This window comes from Argiope bruennichi, chromosome 1 (genome assembly GCF_947563725.1).
Source record: "Argiope bruennichi chromosome 1, qqArgBrue1.1, whole genome shotgun sequence".
NCBI classification, from domain to species: domain Eukaryota; kingdom Metazoa; phylum Arthropoda; class Arachnida; order Araneae; family Araneidae; genus Argiope; species Argiope bruennichi.
In genome coordinates this window covers 101,693,496-101,720,000 of record NC_079151.1, presented here as the reverse complement: position 1 = coordinate 101,720,000, position 26,505 = coordinate 101,693,496, and the positions used below count along the sequence as shown (strand labels likewise).

General features: G+C 29.3%; 6 non-coding genes across 6 annotated transcripts; 5 read left to right on the top strand and 1 right to left on the bottom strand.

Annotated features, from left to right (window-relative positions):
• Window positions 1–3,837: 3,837 nt before the first annotated feature.
• Window positions 3,838–3,909, top strand: Trnag-ucc (transfer RNA glycine (anticodon UCC)). Its single transcript has one exon. It is a non-coding gene; the product is annotated as a tRNA-Gly (tRNA).
• A 1,969-nt stretch (window positions 3,910–5,878) lies between these two features.
• Window positions 5,879–5,950, top strand: Trnag-ucc (transfer RNA glycine (anticodon UCC)). The gene has a single exon. It is a non-coding gene; the product is annotated as a tRNA-Gly (tRNA).
• Window positions 5,951–11,009: 5,059 nt separating this feature from the next.
• Window positions 11,010–11,081, top strand: Trnag-ucc (transfer RNA glycine (anticodon UCC)). Its single transcript has one exon. It is a non-coding gene; the product is annotated as a tRNA-Gly (tRNA).
• Window positions 11,082–12,403: 1,322 nt separating this feature from the next.
• On the top strand, window positions 12,404–12,475 carry Trnag-ucc (transfer RNA glycine (anticodon UCC)). Its single transcript has one exon. It is a non-coding gene; the product is annotated as a tRNA-Gly (tRNA).
• Window positions 12,476–19,552: 7,077 nt separating this feature from the next.
• Trnag-ucc (transfer RNA glycine (anticodon UCC)) lies at window positions 19,553–19,624 on the bottom strand. The gene has a single exon. It is a non-coding gene; the product is annotated as a tRNA-Gly (tRNA).
• A 1,919-nt stretch (window positions 19,625–21,543) lies between these two features.
• Window positions 21,544–21,615, top strand: Trnag-ucc (transfer RNA glycine (anticodon UCC)). Its single transcript has one exon. It is a non-coding gene; the product is annotated as a tRNA-Gly (tRNA).
• The last annotated feature ends 4,890 nt before the right edge of the window (window positions 21,616–26,505 follow it).

The following is a 26,505-nucleotide window of genomic DNA, read 5'->3' as shown; positions in this document are numbered from 1 at the left end:
TTTTTGTTTTCCGTTCATTAAATATAGTTTTAAAAATAGCCATTTCGTTACTTTCATTTCGAATTTCCTCGCAGGCATTTTTGTTGCACAACACAGAACTAATTTAATTTATGATACTAATTATTTACAACCAGCATTTATTCAATGATGATATAGTGTCCGTGTTACCACGGAAAGAGGGTGCAGTAGCTTCTGAGGGTAAAGACCCCTGAACACCCGAGGTCAGAAGTCTGACTTCTAGCTCATATGAAGATGACACCCACACATTCGCTCGCATAACCCCTTTTTACAGGGGGGCACATTCACACACCTCACAGATAGAACACAGATGAAGAATAACCATGCCTGAACCGGGATTCGAACCCGGTATGCCCAGATCCTGGGCAAGAGGTGCTACCCCTATGCCAGGACGCCGGTAATTTTTATTCAATACAGTATGATATACAGTTCTTTAATTTATACCAAATCAAGTAAAGGGAAAAACTATTGATTAAATACTTAATCATGCATCTTTTAACTGTTATAACTTTTTAAAAACTCATTAACTGACGTCTTCTATTCCGTAATGTGTTGTCCCTCTGATTCAATTTAGAACCCACAGAATACTTGAGGTGTATTCGTATAAATGTTCGTATAAAGAACTATTACCAGTAGTGATTTAAAAATGACTAAATACACCGGCATATTCGATTTTATTTTCTCGTATTTATAAATACAAAAATTATTTGCAATTCTACTTGCGTTGACATGATTAGATGAAAGAATGAATGAAAATTCCGACAACTGTTCGAAAAATTACGCAAAAGAATTTGGAAAGAAACGGTCAACTCCTTTTAGCAAAATTTGCGATGTTTTACTAGATGCCAAATACACAAAGTATCATCCTTACTCTTTGATATTTTACATAGTTCAGTTTTAAACAATTATTCGCATTTCATCGTAGTAAATATTTTATTTCTAGCTTCAGTTTGCAAAGCACTGAGAGAATAAAGCTACTCGAAATTTAATGCAAAAAAGGTTCTTCATATAATATTTCTTTACTGGAAGAAACCTGTAATTTACTCATTTTTCAACAGCAACTCACGCTTTCCGAAGCGGAATAATCACCTGTTCTTCCTGCATTCTGTTTTCAGTGCCGAACTTCTTTCGAAAACTTGAAAGAAGATCAATGAACGAAGATGCTTGAGCTGATTTCTCTATCAAATGAAATGTAATAATTGCACCTCTTGTGAAGCGTCGGTGGTATAACGGTTAGCATAGCTGCCTTCCAAGCAGTTGACCCGACCGACTCAGGTTTTTTTCCTCGTTTGTTTCTGCTTTTATTAAATAGGTAGCAAGTAGGAAAGTTATTAATTGATTAGCTCATCTATTATATAATAAAATATAGATGTGGATTATCCAAAGTTTTCAGTTCGCAAAAAATGAGCACTACCTTTGCTATGTTAGCGGACATCATTAGACCGTTATAAGTGTATCCATAAAATTTGTGTGATCTTTCAGCCTTTGTTGTAGGGAAAGTAATATTTGCGTTTTATACTTGATATCAAATCCAAAGAGCTCGATCAGTTTAATTATCTAGTTTGATAATATAAGACAGATGAGTTCATTGTCTTCATTATTATTCAGATTTTGAAATAAATAAATAACACATTCCCTGAATTCTGAGAATCATTTGAATTCTTGATGAAATAAAATGAAAGACCGGAAAATTAACTTGGACAAGAAGGAAATTATTTCAAATAATCCCTTCCATGTAGCCAGCCATATAGCGAATTTAGATTCATTTTCTTCTGCTTAATAATAATAAATTGAATGCAATTAATGTACCACATCATGTACCAACCAATGTAATGTAAATAAAATATATATTTTGTGTCTACTTCTTGTCAACAATTGGCCTAAATTTGGTCGAATTGCTTGTTTTCAGTTTCTTTTGCATCATTCAAAACGGCTCTCTTCATTAAAAAATACGAGTCATCTTCTTGCAGCATTGTTGAAAGCTGTTAAAAATTAAATAACAAATATAAAAATTAACTGTATTTCCAAAAGTTTTATACACTAATTTTAAACGACCAATAGCTAAAAATGGAAATTCTCTATTTTCCATTCTAAGCAATTATTTAACATTTTTCATCATATTGCTGAGAAACAAAGAAAAAAATATGTCGATAAAGAACATCATGCTAAAAAGATCATCACAAAGTTTTTCTTAGTGCAAGTAACCTGTAATTTTATCGTCTTTCAATAGCGACTCTTGTCTTCTGGAAAGAATAAATGATTATGCACTCTGTTTTCACTGTTGAGCTTTCCTCTGGTATTAGAATTACGCGCACGAAGTTGGCTTTATTTTCAGGTCTATTGAAGTATCGTTCGCATTAGTCGCCCATCGTAGTGTCTGTGGTATAATGGTTAGCAAAGCTATATTCCAAACAATTGACCCTGGTTCGACTCCCTTTTGACGCCATGTTTTGTTTTTTTTCTGTATTTTAAAGCATTTCAAAATGGAAAAACAAAGTCCAAAATTTGGAAAAAGTTTCGACGATTATGATTTTAAGGTTAAACTCAGATTATAAATTTTGACTATGTAGTGTTATCCAAAATAATTTCATAGATTATAAAAGGCTAAAACTTATTTATAAGTAAAGTAAGCTAAAAATAATTTAAGTATGATGTAGAAAGAAGTCTAAAATTTCATTGTAAAATGCGCACGTACCATACGTAATATTTTACCTATACGATTTCTTTTTGTCAACCTGGTAATAGGTGGGATGTAGCTCATTTCATTCCGAATACTCAAATTTTTTGGCATGTTTGGTGTCATTGATGAAATTTCGGAAGCAGATTAAATTTTCTGTCTGTGACTGTCTAAATCTTCTGAAATCTTCTTTTCTATTAGAGCATGATATTACAATATCTTAAGATATCATCCAACAGTGAGCTATGCAAAACAGGAATTAACAGGAATTAAAATAGGACAGGAATTAACAATACATTATTAACAACATTATTAATACATTATACTACAATTCTAAAATTAATAAGGCTATGAAAGAAAAATATATAACAGAAAATTATTTTCAACTAGAAGTGACTCGGCTATTAAAGAAGTGTTAATTTACAAATACATGCAATGAAAGTAGAAAAAAAAAAAAGGCATAAATTTCTCTTGTCGCAAGCAACATTAAGTTAAATTCAAAATTTAAATTCTTTAGCTGAAAAAAGAGGAAGAAATGAACATATTGCATTTGTTTCGTCCAAAATTTGCATAGACTGGATTGGAAAGAATTTATGCAAAAAATCAGTTAAAATTTAAAAGTTTTAGATTATCAAAAGCCAAGATAAGGTTACGTGATTATACTACTCTGAAGCATAAAAATGATGAAATAGTTCAGTGAAGATAAAGCAATAATAAAAATGAATGCAATTGTCCTGAAAACTTGCTCTTTTTATTAGGTTCTTATTAATAACGCTATTCTTCAACTGCAACAGATACCATCAACAATCTATTTCCAATTAAATGAAAGCATATAAAGATAGAGACATCTGCATCCAAGAAAATAAAAGTAATATCCTTGAATCCCTTAACCAAGAATTAAATCATAACATCTACAAACAAATGAAATTAATGTTTCATCAGTTTTTTTTCACTGTCGGAATTCATAAGGATGAGAAATGTGAAATCATCGCACGTTTTCTGATGCAGAAAAAAATTTGTTGATCTTGCACATTGTTTTCGCTGCCGAAATCCTCTTGGACGTCTGAATGAAGAGCATTGAACGAAGATGCTTGACCTGATTTCCCTACCTATTGAAGCATAATAAATGCCTTCCTGCTGAAGCGTCGGTGGTATAACGGTTAGCATAGCTGCCTTCCAAGCAGTTGACCCGGGTTCGACTCCCGGCCGACGCAGAACTTTTTTAAAGCACTAAATGAAACTTTTAGAAATGAAGAGAGTATTCTTATAGCTACATTCAGTCACAAATAATTCATAATTGGATTTTAATTGTCGAACTAAAGTCTTAAAAACCAGTTTGCTTCTATGATTCAAGAATATTTTTTGCAGAAAAAATATTTAAAAAAAATCATTTGGAAATTGCAACTGAAGTACTAGAAGTATTTATGTGCCTTCCAAGGTTTTTTATATTCCGTTAAAGACAACAAAAGCTGTGAAATAAAACCCACGTCATTGATAAGATAGTCTCCGAAATCGGATCCTCAATTTCGAGGGTTCAATTCAGGGCCTTCAATGTATTCTTATAAAGCTGAGAATTTTCAGTTTCTATGTTGCTTGATTAAACTACATTTACTTATGAGACACTTTTAGTATATTTTGAATAAATGATTTTTATAGCAAGTCTTGCTCCTTCATTTCTTTTTATTTCATTGAAGATACATAATAAGACTTCTATCTAGTTATTTTCATTCTACTTTTATTCAAAATTTAAAAATAATATCTCTGCATTGTAACATAGATCCATTGTAATTATCCAACATTAATTCAATATCGTATGATACACAATCCATTTGTTGGTACTTTCTTCATGTTTAATTGTTCAATTCACTTTATCTCTCCAGATAAAATAAAAGACAAAGCCATATTTAGAAAATTTTTATTTTGTTGGTCATGCACCCTTTAATGTATGTATGCGCTTTTGCTTCTATTAAAACAATTTTTAAAACTTCTAGTCAGTCTTTACAAGGGAAAATGTCTTTTTCACATTATAACACAGAACAATTAATCCGAACTTTTAACAACCAGCATTAGTTCAATATAATATGACACACAGATCATTTGTTTATGCTCTTCACCTCCGGCGATGTTCAGCTGTTCTAGTTGTATTTCTCATTGAAATGAAACAAAAATCATGTTTAGGAAAGATAGGTTGGTTTAGATAATAATTGCTCATGAATCAGGCAATTTCTTCCGTTCCTCAATTAAAATGATGTGCTAGAATGCCAATTTTTCTCTCGTTTACAAATATAAATGTTTTATGCGATGTTTTTTGTATAAAACATTCATTCAACGAATAAAAAAAAGCTATGAAAACTGATGGAAATAAATAGAAAGTCTCAGTTAAATTGGACAAAAGACATGATAGTCTGTGAAAATACGTTCACCATTCGGCAGCAATATTTGTGATTTATACTCAGATTCAAACACACAAAATACCATAAATGTATTGGTATTTTAATAAGTTCAGTTTTAAGCAACTATTTGAAACTTTATTTTTCATTTCCAATCATTGATTTTTTTTTCTTCAGTTTGTATGACATTGAGGCTCATTGAGGGGAGAAAAAGTCCATATAGAACTTAATGCTAAAAAGTTCATCATATAATGATTTTTGGTGAAGGAAACCTGTAAATTTCTTGTTTTTCACTAACACCGCATGCCTGACACTCACCTATTCGCTCTTCCTGTTTTTGGTTCCCTGCTGAAATTTTGTCGTATGTTTGAAGGAAGAACAATGTACAAGTCGATTGATCTTATATCTATATTTATTGAAGTGTAATAACTAGTTCATTCTAAATAAAGTATAATAATCCGCATGTAGACATATATTCTCATGAGACATGAACTAACTCATGTCGGCATATGAAAAAAATTATTTTTCTTTATAGCTTTTGATTATTTACTGACCATGTGCTTTTAGAATCGGTTATTTACTGATTATTATGGAGGTATCTCATTTTAGGAATTTTCCAATAAAAGTTTCCATATGCATTATCTCACGTCTTCCGAATTGGGGAAAACATTTGTTGATGCTGCATACGGTTTTCACTGCTGAACTTCTCCCAGATATCAAACTGAAGAAGCATATACGATGCTTGATCTAATTTCTATATTTATTGAAGCATAAAAATGATTCATCTTCCGAAGCGTCGGTGGTATAACGGTTAGCATAGCTGCCTTCCAAGCAGTTGACCCGGGTTCGACTCCCGGCCGACGCAGAGTTTTTATTTTTTTAACGTAAAGCGCATACGATGGTTGTTTTCTGACTCTCTCCTTTAGATTTTTATCTTTTGACTAATCCTAAATACTAATTTTCTTAAAATGGAATATTTACTTGCTATGTTAGCTGACATTATTCAAGTGTAATACATACAGTGTCTATGAAATTTTACTCTTTTCACTTCGAAAAGTAATTAAATGCAAGATGATTATTTCTAATTGCAAGAGCTTATTTTTATTGCTCTGAAAAAAAAATATTTATAAAATTACGTCAAAAGAATTTTTTCTTTTTTTGGAAATAGATTTTTTTCTCCTATCATTTTTTTTCAAATTCGATTCCTTATAATTCTGAAAGTACCTTTTAGCTATCAAACAGAAAAAAAAGTAAAAAATTTGACTGTAAGTAGACATTCAAGTCTAAAAATAGTTATCACATGGACATGAATATAATAGAAAGTTAATTGTATTTAATGTTTTGCAAATATTTATATCAGAAAAAAATAATGATTGAAAAGAACTGGAAAGTTTGTTGTATTTAGATTTTTCATCCTAATTTTATTTATAGTTTTTCTTTAGAATTTTTATTCTAAGAAATTAAATTTAAAAAGTGTTTCTCAGAAATAAAAAAAAATACTAAACTCACTATTTACATTTGGATTTATTTGAAGGAAAAACAAATTATATTCTTTAATTGTTAGAGTTAAATTTTATCCGCTATTGTCTAAAATATTTAAAATCACGTACATAAAAGAAGCCTCATCAAAGAATGTCATAGATAAATGAAAAAATATATCTAGTCATAGCGTTCCCAATCAGACAATTTTTTATGATCTGATTACCAAACAACATCATTTTCCTCCTTTTCTGAGAGTTAATCCAACTAGAAAAATTGCTTTAATTAATAATGTGTTAAAATTCTTGTACAGTTTTCTTTTTAGCCCGATAATAAGATTTTAAATGAAGAATTTAATTTAAAATTTTCTGTGGATTCATTTGAGCTTTAAATAATTTAAATAATGTTTAAGCTCTTTTGTTTAGCTATTCTTTAGTCTTTGTCATGTCAAATGAAAAAACAAAGGTTTTAATAAATTAGCTAATTTGATAAAATTTTATATTTTGATGCATAATATATATTAGTGCATATACTATAAATATTAGTCAATTAAAAAGGTTATTTGCTGTTTCTTCCGTTAGCTCGTTTTAAATCAAAAGCTCAATATGTTTCATGATAAAACTTATATTTTTTATAAAAATCTTCTAGGTAATTTTGGTTAACTTGGCGTTTCAGTAATGTTTTAGTTTTTTTTTCACCTTCTACAACTTTCCAAATTAAGGTTGTTGATCCATGTAATTATAACAAAGAAAAGTAACAGCTTGTAACTTAAAAAAAGTTTCTAAAATATTCAAAATATTATTTTCATTTTCGAAACACAAAACAGTAAATAAAGATTTGAAATTTGATCATAAATCATTCTGACAAAATAACAAATTTTGTTCTAAAATTTCATCAACGAATGAACTATATTAACTAAATTTGTTTAATTAACATTATTTGTAAAAAGACACCTGTCAGAAATATGGCATACATTTCGAAATAATTTTAACCCAAATTTATTATTACATTTACTAGTAATTGAAAATTTAATTAAATGGACTAAGTTAACTCATGACGTATGTTAACATTATCTCTTTTAATTATAAAGATGAATATGTGAGCTTATCTTGGTACTCTACAGAACTAACGGTTAGAAAATAAAGTTACTAATTGTTACACATATATATTGTGGGGTGAAACTGTATACATCGGAGCGATTTTTAAAAATTTTACTTAATTAAAAAATTAAGCTAGATTTTGTCATTTTTCCGTAATAACTTTCGAACATATAATTGCAAAAATGACTTTTGCATTATTTTAAAATTCAAAAAGTATCTTTTCAATTATACCAATTTAAGTACTGTAAAAATTTTTGTGTTAAGATTTAATTGACTTTTAAATCATTTTCATTATTGGCAGTAATGATTCATTAGATTATATTTTGTTCATTTCTGATGACTTAGATATTAAGATTCTGCTTATTTTTCCACATTAAATTCATTTCAATTTAAAACACGTTTTAATAAAATTTTTGTGACAATTACTGCTGACATTTAACTTCAGAAGTAATTAATTAGGGGGAAAATTTGCATGGTTCACGTATTTTTAAATATTTTCATTTTATGACTTTTTAACTCGACGTCTTGTTTTTTTTTATTGCAACATCTGAATTTTTTAAAAATCTAATAATGGAACTAATGAATCACTGAATGAAACTGCCATGCAATTAATTAGATTGTCTTTGAAACAAACTTATATTCACCTCGAATGGATTATTCGATAATTTTTATATATCCGAATTATTACTCAGTCCTTTCAAGAGATGGCCCCACTTCCAAAAGTGCATCTTTGCATCTCTAAAAACAATATAAAGTAAGTGACCTATAGATCCTAAGGTTGAACCCTGATCCTTCCATTTCCATGGGGCATTCTTCTTCCTTGAACCGGTTTGAACATCTTTCCGTGTGGAGTGAGGGAACTGAATTTTGTTTTCTAATGCGAGCATATTCGCGTATTGTAAAACTTGGAAATCTTCCTATTGAGTCGTTTATTTGAAACTTAAGAGATATAATCTAATATTTAAAAAGGAATTTTCCTTTATTCGTACTTTATGCGCTGCCGTACCATTCATCCGACTGCGATAAAATGTTGCTAACTTATTGCATGCAATTGCGCGAAGGTTATAGGCGTAGTACAATTATTATATCTAATATATAATAATGTATGTTTATTTGTTCGTATTTTATGCGCTGCATCAGATGTCGATAAACTTTTGCCAGCTTATTTCTTTGAACCTAGAAAATTCACGTTTTTCACATGCCCGCTGTATGTTGGATGCTCACGAGTTGGATAGCCAAGAAATTTGTTTTTGCTGAAGACGGGATAACAAAAAATATTGTCTACCCTAAAGTAAACTTAAATAATAAAGTTAAAAAATAGAATAAATATTATTTATACTCCTCCTTTATTCATTGTCGAGAAGAAAATAAATATTATTCTTTCTATCATTCCTAATGAAACAAGATAACTATTTCAAATTTAAAAGATATTTCCAAAATGATTTCTTTTGTATCAGCAACGCGCCGGGTACCAGTTAGTTCTAAATGAAATTGAATCTTGCATGTAAATATGTGATGTATGAATTTATTATATTGAAACAAAGAATTCTCTGTCATTTTGATGTCTATGAAATTCGATATCTTATGCAAATCCTCACACAAGAATTAAAAAAAAAATTCCTTTAACGGAATAGATTTCCATATAGTAAGTCACAGCAGTAGCTTTACAACTTACTTTTGTATGCTGCAGCTTTTTGTAATTCATCTACGATTTAGTTCTAAAATTCAAAGTAAGAATAAAACAAAATAAGGTGATCTATTAGTTTATATTGTTAAACCAAAGAAATCGTTGCCATCCTGATAATGCCGAGCTTTACGCTAATAAATCCTCATACAAGAAGTTGAAAAAGTCATAAAGAAAGATAAATTTATTAGAAACGGAATAGAAATATACGGCTAATGTAATTAATCGGCTATTATTAATAACATCAATTAAAAGAAACCAATCGGTTTACCTCATTGACCCGTTATTATAAATATTAATCACGTTTATTATTAATACCAGTCACCTTTGATAACCATCTGCATCACCGAGGATATTGAATATATTTAAATTAAGTTAAATTGTTTAGATTTAATTTCCTGCAATCATAAAATAAAATTGCCAGACATTAAAGTTTATATTATTTTAATTATCTTACGTATACTCCGTTCATTTTGCACTTAAATATTTATAATGGAAGCCAGCTCTGACTCATCTCAGTATTATTATAAGCGTAAGTATATGGTTCATTTATTTTCTAAATTCTGCCGTATTTGTAACCTTACTTTTTTATTTTATTTTGTATACTATACAGATATTAACCCTCCAGCTACTTATCCCGCAATTTCCGTGGGCTTGCAAACAGTCCATTTTCTATTGCATCCCTTTCTTTTCTTAGTTTAATTTTTATGATTAGAGATTTTCATTATATCATATTAATATCGTGTAACTTATAATATCAGTTCACTTTGTTTGACAAATATTTGGGCTTATTTGCAAACATCGCATCTAAATCGTGATTTTCAAAAATTATGCAGTCAAAGGATTAAACAGAATCCTTCTTCATTAGCTTTCATCAGCGGAAGAAAATACCGTGATCAAGTAATTGATGAAGCAATGAAAATGCGGTTTGAATGCGGATAGGCAACAATATAATCTATTGTTGAAAATTAAGCAAAAAAAAAATTTTTTTAAATCGCCAAATGCAGAAAAAATTTACAAGATTATTAAATTGATATAATTAAAAAGACTGTTTTTTAAATTATATAATAGTTCGAAATTCTTTTTTGTACAACAATATTTTTGGATGTTACACCAGAAAAAGGCTAACATTCAACTTAATTTTTAATTAATTAATATTCTTATTCAAAAAAACTCACTCAGCACATTCTCACCCTCCAAGTTATACATGTGTCACATTTTGGACTGTAGGTCTAGTGGTCTGGCCTATAGAATATCAACACACACACACACACACACACACACACACACACACACACACACACACACACAAATGCAGAAAGACAGACATTCACACACAAACGGAGAAAAACAGCCATTAACACACACATTCGTATTCATTATTAGTAGAGATATTCAATGATCAAATTGAAGGAACATGTATATTGGAAGATTTTATATTCTTCATTCTCTACATTTTAATCAGAATTTTCCAAAAAGTTTCCATATACATCAAGCATCACACGTCTTCCGAAACGGGAGAAATACTTGTTGATCCTAACAAGCAGTGATATAGTTTTCACTGCCGAACTTTTCTTGGATGTCAGAATGAAGAGTCAGAATGAAGATGCTTGACCTAATTTCCATACCTATTGAAGCATAAAAATGGCTCATCTTTCGAAGCGTCGGTGGTATAACGGTTAGCATAGCTGCCTTCCAAGCAGTTGACCCGGGTTCGACTCCCGGCCGACGCAGGAACATTTTTTCATTTCTGTTTGTTTCTTTATAACTCATGAAGCAAGTAGGAAGGTTATTTTCTTATTATCTTCTTTAATATCTTTTTAAAATTTGACTACCAATATCCTAAAAATTTCAATTCGTACGAAAGAGCACTCATTGATTTCTAATTTTTAAACATATGGATATATCTTAAAATTTATGATGTCTTATTTCTTCCTCCCTTCCATTACAGTCAAGTTTTTAAATGTTTCATCTTATTATTTTCATTTTGCATTTTCTCCTATGAGCAAAAATAACTTCTCCGCTTTGCAACAAAGAACAGCCAACCTGAAACTTTTAAAACTGACTTTAGTTCAATATAGTAGTATGATCTACAGTTGATTTGTTTATATTTCCTCTTTCCAACTTTTGTTGCTCAAGTTTCTGCTTCCCAATAAATAAAGGAAAATAAAGAGCCATATTCGGAAAAACTCGATTTAATTATTTGGTTATGCAACCTCTAACATTCCCGTGTGCAATCGCTACTCCTTTTGAATTAAAATGATAAATTAGAATGTTATATTCGATTTTGTTTCCTTTTATTTACATAATTATTTTCCTAATTTTGTCAAAAGATTTAATAGATTGGGATGGAATATACAACTTCTCCAAGTTATTGAGAACAGAACCTTCTGATTGTTTTTATTGTTTCATTAAATATTTGGTCGCTTGATTTTCTTCTATAGTCGAAAGTTAAAGAAAACTTCTGTTTAATATCTATGCAGTTTATAGGGCAAATAAAAAAGTGATTTATAATACCGCTAAATTAAGGAGACAGGCATACCGGACATAATAGTGCTAAGATGCCATGGAAAGGTCTAAATTAGTAAACAAAATCATTTATACAATTAATAGAACATATGTAAGAGTATTAAAACTTTATGTAAGAGTATAAAGAGTATTAAGAATAAACGAAAAATACATAAAAGAAATGACTTTTTAAGTATTTTACTGAGTTTAGCTTGAACAACTATTTGCATCTTCAATTTTCATACTTAGTCATTGGTTTGTTCCTTGCATCAGTCTGCGAAGCAAATCATTAAAGAATAAAAAAACGTCAATAGAGTATTTAATAACAATAAGCAGCCCTGTGCCCTATTTTTTTAATGCAAAACAACTGCAAATCTATTTCGATTTTCTACGGCAACTCGTGCTTCCAGGTACAAAATGATGACTTGGTTTTGTTACATCTCATTTTCACTGTCGAACTTCTGTCTGATGCTAGGAAGAAAAGCAGTGTAGATGACTGACCTTATCTCCCTTTCTATTGGAGCATCACAGTTTCTTATTGCTCGAAGCGTCGGTGGTATAACGGTTAGCATAGCTGCCTTCCAAGCAGTTGACCCGGGTTCGACTCCCGGCCGACGCAAGCTAGTTTTTTATTTTCTTAAAATATAAAATGAAACAGAAAAATTGTGCAATATCTGCTCTAGACTTTTTTATTTTATGCGGATATTCAAAAATTTTAGTTCTAAATAAGAAGTACTGACTTGCATTATTATTCGACATTTTTAATCTAATATAAGAATAGCCCTAAATTCTTACGAAACTTAACTCTTTGCACTTGGATAAGAAATGAGAAGCACAGTTATTGTTTATACAAAGAGGCATTTTATTGTTATGAGGAGAAAAAGAAAAAAAATCATTGCGTCAAATGAATTGTTTTATTCAAAATGAGATTTTTCTTTGGGAATTTTATTCTAAAAATTAAATGTAAATATTTTCCTCAGAAATCAAAAAAATTATCAGAATCACTGCTTAAAATAGCACCGGTACACAAGCAGAATATTTCATGTGGTAAGGAAATAACTACCACACAGATAATTCCTGAGTTATCAAAGGAAATCACTTTAGTGTATGCATAAACAATTTTTTTTAATTTAATTTTTCTTCCATTTTGCTTTCAAATTTTACGGTCTCGTGTTTAACATATACAAAGAGAAAGTTCGAAATCGTCAAAAAATAAGATAAAATATTCTGACTGTATATTTGGGTAAGTAAAGGCAATAGTTCAGAAATGATAAGATTTAAATAAAAATTTGTATGAAATCCTATGATAAAAATTGTAAGTTTTTTTTTCTTCAAATTTTTAATCTGTGCAAAGGAAAGTGGCAAAAATTTATGCTTTGTTTTCTACATATATCACAAAGCACAAACACAATCAAACAGTTTCATTATATGATAAAATCAGGAAAAGGGAAGAATCATGAGTGCAGACTACCATAACCTTCGAGGGTTTGCCATTCTTTATATATATGAAATACAGAAGATGACAGATGAAAAGCAGAAAAGAAAAGAATGTCTAGATTTTTTTAATTATACCAAACAATCAAGAGTAGAGCATTCACACTGGTTTCTTCTGTTGTTGTTTATAATCAACAACCAGTTAATTAAAGGAATAAATTTAAGGAAATTACAGCCATTCGTAATGTTCTAAGTACCTCTATTTTATATAGAAAAGATTGATATATTTATTATTGAAAATTATTCTTTAACAATTCCTTTAGAAATTATTCGTATATATTTTGTTTTTAAAATGTTGTTGAAGATGTTGCATGAATGAGTTTCAAAATATCAAACGCTTAATTCACTTTAACATTCGTTGGAGGATTTTCTTCAAAACCTTAGTTCTTATCGCAACAATAACCGTTTATTGTTCGGTCCTACACACACACACACAACACACACACACACACACACACACACACACACACACACACACACACACACACACACACACACACACACACACACACACACACACACACACACACACACACACACACACACACACGTTATTTTAACATTTTGTAATGAAGAGGGCCTGAAAATTTCAATGCGCAGATTGGTTTATTTTAGGCAGAATTTCATAACATTTAAAATTTCATTTTTGTAATTGGTACTCGAGTCTGTTCTTTTTAATCTATTTTATAATTCAATGGCTTCCCATTAGGGGGCACCTCGTAACTGTGGATGAGAAGTTTTCAGTCTGGTGGTTGGTTCTCGTCACCCTGGGGGGGTATGGAAAAAGACGGGGGTTGGCTGCCTTCCATTGATGAATGACGTACTTTTCAAGAGAAGGGTTGTACCATGACAGGTGATGACCCTTAGAACTCAACCACATTTCCCGCCAATGTTGCTGTTGCGGCGATCAGGTCATTTAGATTTTTCCGTGTGGCTTGGGTGGGTCGGAACAGCCTGTCATAGGTTGTTCAGTCGCACTTTAACAGTAGTTTGTGGCCGTTTGACAATTTTCGAGCCAAATTTAGCTATTTCTTTAAATTAATCCATACTTCTCCAGCCAAATGAACGTGAACCCATCCATTGGGAAAACTGATTCCCAGATATTTTCTTACGATTGGAGCAAGAATCCCTTGAATATTAATCATTAATGTTGCTTGAAAATGAAGCGCCACTCGATTTTCTGTTTCCGACCTGAAACATTAATCGATGCAGTGAACACATTAAACGAATATTTTTGTGTACATTTGAACACATCAGTTCGAGAACAGACTATTTTGATAATTTAAAACGAATGATAATTTAACTATGATCAAAATTATATGACGTAAATTTTAGTTTGTATACATAAAAATCTTACTGTAAAATATCTAGTTAATGAATCACTCATAGTTTCCATCAATTATTGCATTTATAAAGGCAGAGCTGATTTGAAAGATATTAGAAAGAAACTCGTTTGAAGAATATTTAGGAATGAAGACATAATTTTTAACCTTGGTCAGATGAGGAGAACGGCATCTTCCCTATCATATTCATTTCTCATTTTTCGCTCTGTAGTATGAATTTGAAAAAAAAATAATGTTGGATATTTGATTTTATTCCTTGTATTATCTAATGAAAAAAATGCAACTCGTCTGATAGATATTCAACGTTTCTTCATGTAATATCATCTCATATTTACGTATTTCTCAATTTTCTATAAAAATTAAATCATTTTGCATCTATTTACCATTTCTTGACAATATATGAGAAATCTATTTTACTTCCAACCATCTTTGTGTATGTAAAATAAAAAGCATTCAGCAAAAATAAAATTTCAAGGGCTTATTTATTTATTTTATTCGTGAATAGTTATATACCGATTTTGTTAAATATTAGCTGTAATCAAATAGTATGTGTCAACTATCGTAAAGTGATTAGTAAATGGTCATTAGAAGCTAGCTAGAATATGTTTAACGACAGATTTTTATATATTTTAAATAGTTAAAGTCTATACAATAATGAGTATAATCTTACGAAATTTTATTCAACTTGGCTCGTTTTATGTTTTAAAAGATAGAATTTTGTAACAAGTTGTTTATTTACGATCTTATATGATAGAATTTTCAAATTTTGCGTATTGATTTTTCTTGATGACAAAATTTTATTATATATTTCTTAGAAATTAATTACCAGAAAATCGATTTATTAAATTAAATATTGGTTCCATATCTATTGCATTGTCTGGTAGTGAATTTAGAAAATATTTTACATCTATTTTAAGATTTAACGTAATATAATGTAACTCCTTATTCTATTATATATAATGGATTATAAATTAAAAAGTAAATGATAGAAAATAATTAAAATGAAATAAGATATAATTTTTAACTCCTTAGAAATGTGTGAATTTTAAAAAATTGTTTTTAGAAAATTTATTATTTTTCTTGCCAGTATGATATTTTTTAGTAAATATAAACCTTAATTTTTTAAGGGGGGGGGAGACTAAAGTGGCCAATTGTTTCATGATTTTTCAAAAAAAATTATACTTTTATAAAACACAAAATAAAAAAAAAACTTTTCCAATTATTAATCGATAACATATTTTTAAAAAATGATTAAATAATGGTAATGCAGCAATATTAATAATTTTATACTTATTTATACATTGAACAACTTTCTCCTCAATAGGGTATGCTGTAATCCTGTCGGTACTTCTTCGTTCAGTGATGGTGGGGTGGTTGACTGTACACAAGAAGTAGGGTACTGTGTTAAACGAAGTTCGTTGCTTGCTTATTTACGATCATTGTTAAGTACAAAATGCTAGCAATAGGAATGAATATAGCATTTTTCTGCTAAATCAACTTTCAATTCTATTGAACAACAATAGGTCTATGAACTTTATTCATATTGCACTTGATTTCATAAGCTATTCTGATGAATGATAATTATAAATAATAACTAAATTGCATTTTTTACAAATATGTAATTTGCGAAATTATGAATGAATTAAATCAAGGAAATTTGGTTGGAAATTTGATCTTGTGACTACAGTTTTAATTCAGTCAAATTTCGATTTCAATCAATTTGGAAAAATATATCAAAATGCACATTCAGTGTTCTGATACTTGTGTATTAACCGCATCTCAACCATTAACTGCCAAAGATCGGACGCTAATAGGCCTTTACGTAACTATTACTCACTAAAGACATGCGGTTAATAATACATAAGAACATTTATTAAGGCTCATCAAAAAATTTTCAGGAAGAGCACTCTGGCTAATTGAATCACTGATCAGAGAAGTTCAGATTGCTTATCATTTAAGCAATTTTAAAAAGAAGTTTAACTAGAGCGAAGCTAAGACTATATAATTTCTAATTTCTTGAAATGGGTCTTCTGCGAATGTTAAATAAAATGCTAAAAATTATACTACGCCCGGATTATTATATGGCAAACTTCTTAGGGAACCTGTAATTTGCAGAGGGCCTTGAGATTTTTTATGTTGATTAACTTCTATCACCATTTGATTAAAGAGGACAATGTTTTCAAACCTATTCAAGTTAAATTCAATTATTGTTTTAATTTAAGAACATTATTATAAGACTCTTTTTTTCGTGTTTTAAATTCGCTTGCAGATCATTGCATCATTTTTTTTTGTTTATTTTGAAATTGACTGACTAATTAATTATGCAATTAGTCTGTCAAACTTTGTAATGGAATATTTAAATTTCTGTAAAAAAGATTAAAAATATTTTGCAGTTTTATTTAAAATTACTTTTAAAATTAAATTTTAATTCTTTTTAGACTGAAGATACTGAAACTACCTCTCTTTAAGATGATACGAAATTAAATGTTTTGTTATTGCATTTTGTTGTAATACTGGAATACTTATTTCAACAAACATAAATTAAAATCAGAAAAAAATATCTGGAAATTTGGGTGGAAAAAAGAGGGATGGCTTAAAAAATGCTTGAAAATTTACGAAATTCCAAAATTTAATTTAGTACTTATTAGAATGATGTACAGTTTCTTGCTCATAAATGGTCGTCTGCTAAATTGCAATTATATATATTATTCTTTTCTTGGAGGAACAAATGCATTAAACTTTGATAGAAGTTCGAATGGCTTGAGGTAGTATTGCTTATGGGATTGGAGGTTCTTGCGTTCGATACTCGATTTCACAAAATTATGCTATGGATGCGGATATGATGGATGTCAAATGCATTGCATTTGCTATGCTATAGGAAATTTGTGAAAGGATTGTTTGTTGAGGATTCATTTCTCACATCAATTTAAACTTACAGTAACACACCAACAATAGATTTCATGCTTATTTCAAAATAAATAAAAGAACATTATTCAAAGATTATAAGATCCACGAATGTACTCGGTATCCTACGCTCTCTGAACATGGAAGGATGACTCAAACAAATGCAATGAGAAGGTTAAATGCCTCATGAACTCGGAAGAATCACGGTTTTTGCCGTAAGGGATTGCATTTATTTCTTTTTATTATTATTATTAAGACTGCAAGAAGGTTGTTTTACATGTGGAGCCATCTATTGAAAAGTTGAATGGATATTCTTCTTATTTTCAAATTCAAACATATTCTTGCAATCCATTCTTAACATCATTTCAACTATGCATTTGTTTATCTCCACGCGATAGATAAATTCCAACAAATGAATGTTTCCCAAGGCAAACAAAAACGCTATTTACAAGGATTGAGCCCAAAACTATGTAACTTAATAATTAGAAAAAATTAAATTGTTGAGATAATATTTAAGGATCAAACCACGATTGGTTCAATTATTAGGTGATTATATGCGATCTTTAAAGGACTCCAAGTATGAGATGCTTATTCGTAAAACGGAACTGTCATTTTTTTCATCACTCTTCGGCTTCTTATAATAAATACTGAAATGCAATATGTGTTTAACAATTACTGTTATTATATTATTATGAATGTTATTTAATTACTGGCTCATAAAATGAAGTTAATGCATATTACTGAAAATTGTTTACCTTTTTGCATATTTGGATTTCATAATTTTTTAAACTAAATTTTTAAATCAATCGTGTTTATATTGACCTTTGTTCTATTTAATTATGGAATCAAATATGAAATAATATTGGTAAAAGCATACATACTTTATCCCCTTAAGGTTATTAAGCCAATATTTTGAAACTATAAACGGAAAAAAATTATATCAACAATATAACTATTAACCTTTTAATTGAAACTAATTGTTTGGAAATATTAGCTTCTGGAAAATACTGTAATCCTGCAGTATGAAAAAACGGCAATTTTTTTTTATTATTGGTAGTTTTCTTCATAACATCAAGAATTAAAGAATTAAGGAAATAGACAAAACATTATTTCATCTGCTTCATAATTATGCCTTCATGATTACAGGTTTTTAAAAAAATGTTTTAGTCCATATGAAATTTTTTAAATCAAGCTTGCAGTTTTAGAGAAGTAATTGATTGACTTGTTTCTCTCCATTTTCTAAAAAATCATTGAATTGTAAAATTTATATGCCGTACATTGAAAGGTATTCTGGTTCAAAGAGTAATATGCATATTACTGATCATCAGTAAAATTAAGGAAAATCAGACAAATTATGATTTAAAACTAAGATTAGAAAAATAATGATTTAATCAGATAAATTAAGATTAAAAATTTTTTTTCCATCTCAAATTATTTAAAAATAAATAGATGATTAGAAATGATTACGCTATTATACGCGTAAAAGCATCAAAATATAAATGATAGTGAAATATGATCTCTTTTCCAGTTTAATACCACACAAGCTTGCTACTGATTTTCTTTCATTTTTTCCACACATTACGTGGCATCTAAAACTTTTAGGTACCTTAATTCTCATTCATAAAAAGGATTTGAGTATGTATCTTTCTGGTAGTGTTTCTTCATGGAGTTTAGTTTAGTTTTATTAACGTCCCATTTTAAAGCAACACTAGGGCTATTTTGGGACGACCTCGTCATTTTGAACCGCGGTCAGATGACGAAGACAACACCTGAGCTGGCAGCCCCCTCTCCACACCATACCCACCATGGGGGGACGTTTGGCCCAGACGGATTTAACGGTTTCTTCCTGGAAAAATATGACGGAAGGCTTTTTTCGTATACTACAGAAAACTGAAGAGGAGATAATAAAGCTATATCAGTTTTCTCTCTCTTGTTTTAAGACATTAAAAAAGATCTGCGTCGGCCGGGAGTCGAACCCGGGTCAACTGCTTGGAAGGCAGCTATGCTAACCGTTATACCACCGACGCTTCGAAAGATGCACAATTATTATGCTTCAATTCATATAAAAATCATGTCAATCATTTATCCTTCAAGACTTTAGAAAAAAAGTTCCGCAGTAAAAAAGGAATACAGGAGTAACAAGTGTGTCTTATTTAGAACGTCATGATTTGCTATTTCATATTCATAAACACAGCAAAATAGGTCAGATATTCGTTCATTCCCCTCCGTCCTCATCTCGAGAAATGCAGCGAAAATAAAATACAGAAATGTCTCGCAGGAAAAACTCTTATTATCAGTTTTTTCATACGGATTACTTGAGGGGATTATTCAGGGGATTACTTTGTTGTTTATTATTTTGTCATTGTAACTTAATAAGAAGTTGGGTATAGCGCCTGTTTCTTACATCTAAATTAAGAATTTCGAAAAGGAAACAGTTAATAATTCAATTAATAATAATTCTGTCTAAAGAGACAAGATTTCAGGAATGATATTTAATTTTTTCATTATTCTTATTCTAATATGTTTTAATTCTATATAATATGTTTGTTTTCCATCGTTTTAGTTAATAAGTACTTCATAGGTGACAGGTCTATTGAATTTAAAGTTAGTAAATTCAGGACCGTTTATCAAAACATATGCATGTTAATAGAGTTTATATATATTTATTACGAATTTCAAAAGCTATTATTTGTTCGTTCCACTGTTAAACAATCGTTCAAGTAAACTCGTCGACATAATTAATTTTTTTTTCTAGATAAGTAGAAGGCCTTGTCGATATTTATTAAAATCTCTAGACAGAATTTTTGAGAGTTACAATACTTTCTCTTAGAATATATCGCAAATAACAAAAAAAAAATCGTTATCGTAACAATCTTTTTGTAAATATATATCCATTGAAGAAATATACTAAGTGAGTTACAAAATTTAGGAAGCTACAAAGACAACTGGGAGAACGGGCATGCTGGATATACAAGAGTCCTTTGAAAGTAGAAATTCGTCACTATAATTTAAGCCTAACCTAAAAATAAAAGCAATTAATAATATCAATGGTTTGACAAGTTATAAATTCCCATAGTGCTCAATAAATACTTATAAACCTTATTAACAAGCATATATTTTGATAAATAATTTCTTAAAGTATACATTTAAATAGTTTTTCTTTAATATTTTTTCTTTCTTTTTAAATATTCTTTTAGATAATAAATAATAAATAAACATTAATGGTTTAATAATAATTTTCTTAAAGGCACTTGTTGGCATTAGCAACATATTAATTTCGCTGCAAATAAACACTTTATATCTTTTGAAATATAAAACTTGCCATAGGGAACACAGTTTAGATGGGAAGAGTTCGATCTATGTATAAATTCTTCTTGAAGAATATCATAAAATTCTGACTTTTGGTATCAGGTATTTTTCTTGCCGTGAATATATTCTTTTTTGTGCCTTTACAATTTTTGCTATTTGAGTAATTTGATATATCGATCCCTGAAAAGGATGAACTGTTTCCTTAATAAAGAAATCAGCCCCTCCTTTTCAGGGATTTTTTTTCAAATAGTCGAATTAAGCTAATTTGTTGCAGATTTTTATTAACTCTCTTTTCAAAATAACGTCGGCTTTTAATTTCAAATTCATGCTAGTGCAGATGTTGTCCTTTTATTTGACGAAACCTTTAATCATTCGAAACAGATATATCAAAAATGTGCTATTCGATTTTGTAATAAAACAACAAAAGTCTCGAGCATTTGAAGAAACACTAAACTATGAATCCCAGAACTAATGAAAGAAACATTAAGGCTACGGAAGAAAAGCAACCAACTGTTGTGCTGTTTTCATATCTTTACTTGTTGAACTTTCCGGAAGTATTAAAAAAAGGAACTATAAACGAAGATATCCGATATAAATTTCATGCCTACTGAAGCGCAATATTTGCTTTTCTTTCGAAGCGTCGGTGGTATAACGGTTAGCATAGCTGCCTTCCAAGCAGTTGACCCGGGTTCGACTCCCGGCCGACGCAGCTTTTTTTTCTCCCTACAAATTAAGTTTCAAAAAAGCTTTAATCTCATTAATTTGTGTTTAGCATAATTGATGTTTACTTTTATGGATTTTAACTTAGAATCAACAGTAGCAAAAACCTTCAATTTTCGAGATGAATGGTATATAAAAATATAGATTCACCAAAGGATTTAAAGTATCTTATTTAATCGAACAAAATACTTCAAACTTTTATAATATTAGGTCCAATATTTCCTAAAATTTCAGTTGTAATAAGTTATTTTCTTTATATTTTAAGATATTGACAATTAAAACGAATTTCAAAATTCTGAAGAGGGGCTATGGTTTTTGCTTCAGCAGAAAAATTTGCGAAGAAACTTTGAAATGAACTCTACAGCTTCTATTATACTACAACTAGAAATTCAGGATTTCAATATTAAGATTTTTGAAAATATTGTTAATGGTTAGCCAATAGAAATTTTAATGCAAATGAGTGAAAAAAATGTATCGTTAAATCTAATAGTAATAAAATGGGATAACTTAAAGAAATAGATTCAATCTCTTTCTTTCTTATTCTAATATTGCCATTTACGATGAATAAAAATGAACCCATAATTCTAAAGCTGATATCCAGAGTACTTTTGATTGCTTTTTGTATTATTGCTTTTGTATTATTTAATGTATTATTCATTAAAAATTGGAAATTTATTGAAAATTCAATTCTATGTGATTTATTTTTACATTTAATTTTATTTGTCATTTTTTTCATATCAGGTTAAAAGATTCATATCATTTATCATCAAAAGACTCATATCATCAAAGATTCATATCATCAAAAGACTTATATCAAAGTAACTCTCTATTATAATTAAATTAATTTAATAATCAATGTACATAAAATGAAAAGCATAGGATTAAGCAATATTATTTTTGACCTTGAAAATTCAATACAACTAAGAGAAATGTTGATCGAAGAATTTTAACTCGAAAAATTATTCTTTTCGAATTAAATACTGTGACATTTGTTTCTGTAAAAATAAAAAAAGTAGGAAGCTCATTTAATCACAGATAAACTTTGAAATCAAATCAGTCATATAAATTAATCAAAAAAATTCATTTATACTATTCACATACAAATATTAAAAAAAAACATTGTGTGATTTATGCATTTAATAATAATGAGGCAAACTGTACAAAGGAAAGATAGGTGCGAACATGGAAATGCTTGGCAGTTATTTTAAAGAAAAGAGAGCTTTATCAACAATCCAACGTTTTTAAAAATTGGAAGCAATTTATTCATTTTTAAAATTATTTAGTAGATATCTTGAAACAGAATTTTTAAACACAAATTTTAAAATTATTTGGATTGATATTGAGCATTATTCATTGTGTTTTTAATAAGGATTCTTAAAGCCTACTTTTTACATTATTTGGATTAATGCCAAATATAGTTCATTATGATTTGAATGGTATTTTGAAACATAAGAACTTTCAAGACATGAAATGATAACTCATAAATCAGGACTCAGTTTGAATTCTTAAAATTGTCTTACTGTTTAGTTTCAGTTTCAATTTATCTATAGAATTTTAAAAAAAGCTAAATAGAATCGAATCTCTAATCGAAAAATTTCAGCATGGTAATATTTTAAATTTGATTCGCCTTTCTGTATTTTATTTAAAAATTGCTCTTATTTCTATAGTATAAAAAAACTTGCTCATACACAAAAATACATTCAATATCATAATATGAGTGAATATAAATCCATTTACTGAAGGTGGAAATAGTGGAAAGGGGTGGAAATTTTCATTTCGCTGTAACCACCTTAATATTGAATATAGAAAAATAAATCAAATTAGCCAAATTAACACCTCATTAAGACGAACAACTTTTTCATTTAAAGTTTTTTGATAGCTGCAATGACTTCGAAGTTAGGAGCTAAAAAGTAATTTTCGAGCACTAACTTTGATTGATTCTAACATCAACAATTTATGTTGTCAGTTTTGAAAAAAAAATGAAATAAAACTTCGGCTTTCCTTTTACTTCGATATTTTGAAATCATTAAATGCGTATGGAGAAAAGATTAAAAGCTTGAATAAAATTATTTAAATAAAAATAAAAGTGGAAAAAGATATAACGACTACATTATTTACAAATGATCAGCTTAAAATTTCCCAGAAGCGTTCTTTTTAGTTCTCTCTCTATTTTTTAAAAATGAATCTCATTATTCCTGAACTTTTGTTAATTTGATGGGTTTTTTGGTTTCATGTTTGTTGTATTACTGAAAGTATGCTGTATGCTGTAAAATACTGTAGTAATAAAAGAAACCATTGCGTCTTTAATCCATGCAGGGAAAGTCTTATTAACCGCATAATAGCGATTAATTGTCAAAAACGATTGCCAAAAATATCATCTTAGTCTATTGACTATGTTCATTAAGAGCACATGGTTAAGCCTAAAGTTTGCAATGATATGCAATTAATACACAAATGCCAAAGAATATTTGTTTAGAAAACTGTTAAATTTCCTTTTATTTCAATGAATAATTATAATTGAAATATTTTATTCCGCATGCGACACGATCCAATATTATATAAGAAAAGTAGACGACTTTTTTTCCTGAAATATAAATAAAAAATGAAACGATACATATTTTCTACCATAAAAAGTTATTTTTTGCATTTGATTGAAAGAAAAATATTTACAAACAATAACTAATTTCTTTAGATATAATTAAAAGGCTGAGATAAAATTTTAGTTCTTGCCGACTAAAACAACTTTTTGTCCCTTTCTAAATACTTCACGGCTTTCCAATAATATAAACTTTGTAAAAAGCTTAGATTTGTATATAATTTTTATAATATTTGTGCTTTGATATTATTTACGTCGTAATAAATACTGAATTTTTCGACAACAATATTAGCATTACATGTGATTGTTTTAATACGAAATATTTTAATTTTGCTTTATCGTATATGAAATATAGAAAAGATAATGTAACAGTAAAAAAAAAAAAAAATCAAACTCGGGATTTTAATGAAATTCATTTTATCGGAACGTCCATGAGTTTGAAAAACATATTTTTGGCATTATGGCTGTCTGTCAGTCAATTTGTATGTGACAAAGATAACTCAAAAAAGCTTTGAAATAGAAAATAAAATTTCATATTCGCTTATATAACCAAATTTGTAGATTTCTATCAATTAATAAGCAAAATCTGTTCAAAGGAAGTCTCTTTGAGTGCAAATGAACTCAATAATTACAAAACGCAAAGAGCTATGTAAATAAAATTTGGTGATTTGTTTCAAATTTTGAACAAATTCTGTCGAGGTGTCGACCATCTATCGATTCGTATTTTTTCATCATGTAAATGCGATAACTCATAAACGCTATGACTTAAATCAATGAAATTTGTTACATTTTCGTGTAACTATAATTGTAGCTTCTTGTCAAATTGTGGTGGAATCAGTCTTTAAAAAGACGTTCAAAACACGTATTCTCATAATAGATTCAATAGAAATTGATTTATGCGAACGATCTGTACTTTCCAATTATCATCAATCAGAAATTTGTAACTTCTTCACATGGTATTAATGAACCTCATTATAAGTTCGTGGCCTTGATCAAGGTTCACAATTTTATATGGAGAGAGAAGGGGCCGTGGGAGTTAATAAGAGGATATGCGAGAATGTTTCGGAAAGACCATTCCCTTTGGTTTTTGTCCTGTAGTAAATATCTCTTTAAAATAGTAATTTATAAAAAAAAGGAATATACTTTTGCCTTTCAGCTTGCCAAGAGAAATTATTTAAATCTTCATTTATTGCAATACAATTTGTTAAAAGTGATATCTTCTACTTGCAAAATTATCTAAGTTAAAAATTATCTAAGGTTTTTATATACTCAACACCCTATTTATATACCCTGTCCATTTCTCACTGTAGCTCTCATAATGATTTTGGAGAAATAAAAAAAAAAAAAGTTGCATTATGGAGAAAAATTGGAAAAAATATCTTTTCTGAGAAAATTTCTTTCAGAAAATATATTTTTTGCCCCAATGGAAGGGGATAGAAAACCTCTGCTCTTTTAGCTATCGCCTTCTTTAATAGGGTGATATTAGTGACAGTGTTGGTGGAAAAAAAAAACAGACAGGCATATGAAAAAATTTTGAATTCAAGCAGTGCTAGGATGGCAGTTAGAGTATTATATTTTAATAAAGGTCAATAAGACAATAAGAGACCTCTATAGGCGATTCCCTTTCCACATTCTCAGGTGATCAGCCTATACAAGAATCAGTTGCATATTTATTCAGCGTGCGGTCGCAAGAAACTGTTTAGAATAGGAACTTAGCAAATTAATATCATCTCATGTTTCATATCATATAATGATTTTCTTTCGTACAATACAGCACTAAATTTTAAAGTACAATATGACATTTTTATGCTATACTGTGAGTGAATATATGCTGGCAAAAAGAACGAAACTCTCAGTGCACAATAAGTATACACGAAAGAATGTTCGAACCGGATGCGATGAAGGAATGCCCGCAGAAATGGAGAGACATGTGTCACAGTAAGGTTCACAGGTCATTCTTTTTCTTCTTTCCTTTTTCTTTTCTTTTCTATTTTTTTTTTTTTTTCAGAAGAAGAAAGTGGCTGTGCTGTAAGTGGAGCCATCTATTGAAAGAACTGAACAGTCTTCTGAACAGAAAATTAATCAACATTTCTTAGAAAAATCCATTTGTTAAGAGCACGATTATTTTTTAATGATGGCCTATTAATTAGGCATCGTCAAGTTCCCACATGGGCAGTCCGAATTTCAGCATAAAACTCTCTTTCAATCCTATAGAAAATAATATTTAAAGGTAGAGAATATAAAATTATATGAATCAGTAGACCGAAAAGTCGTATTCGTTAA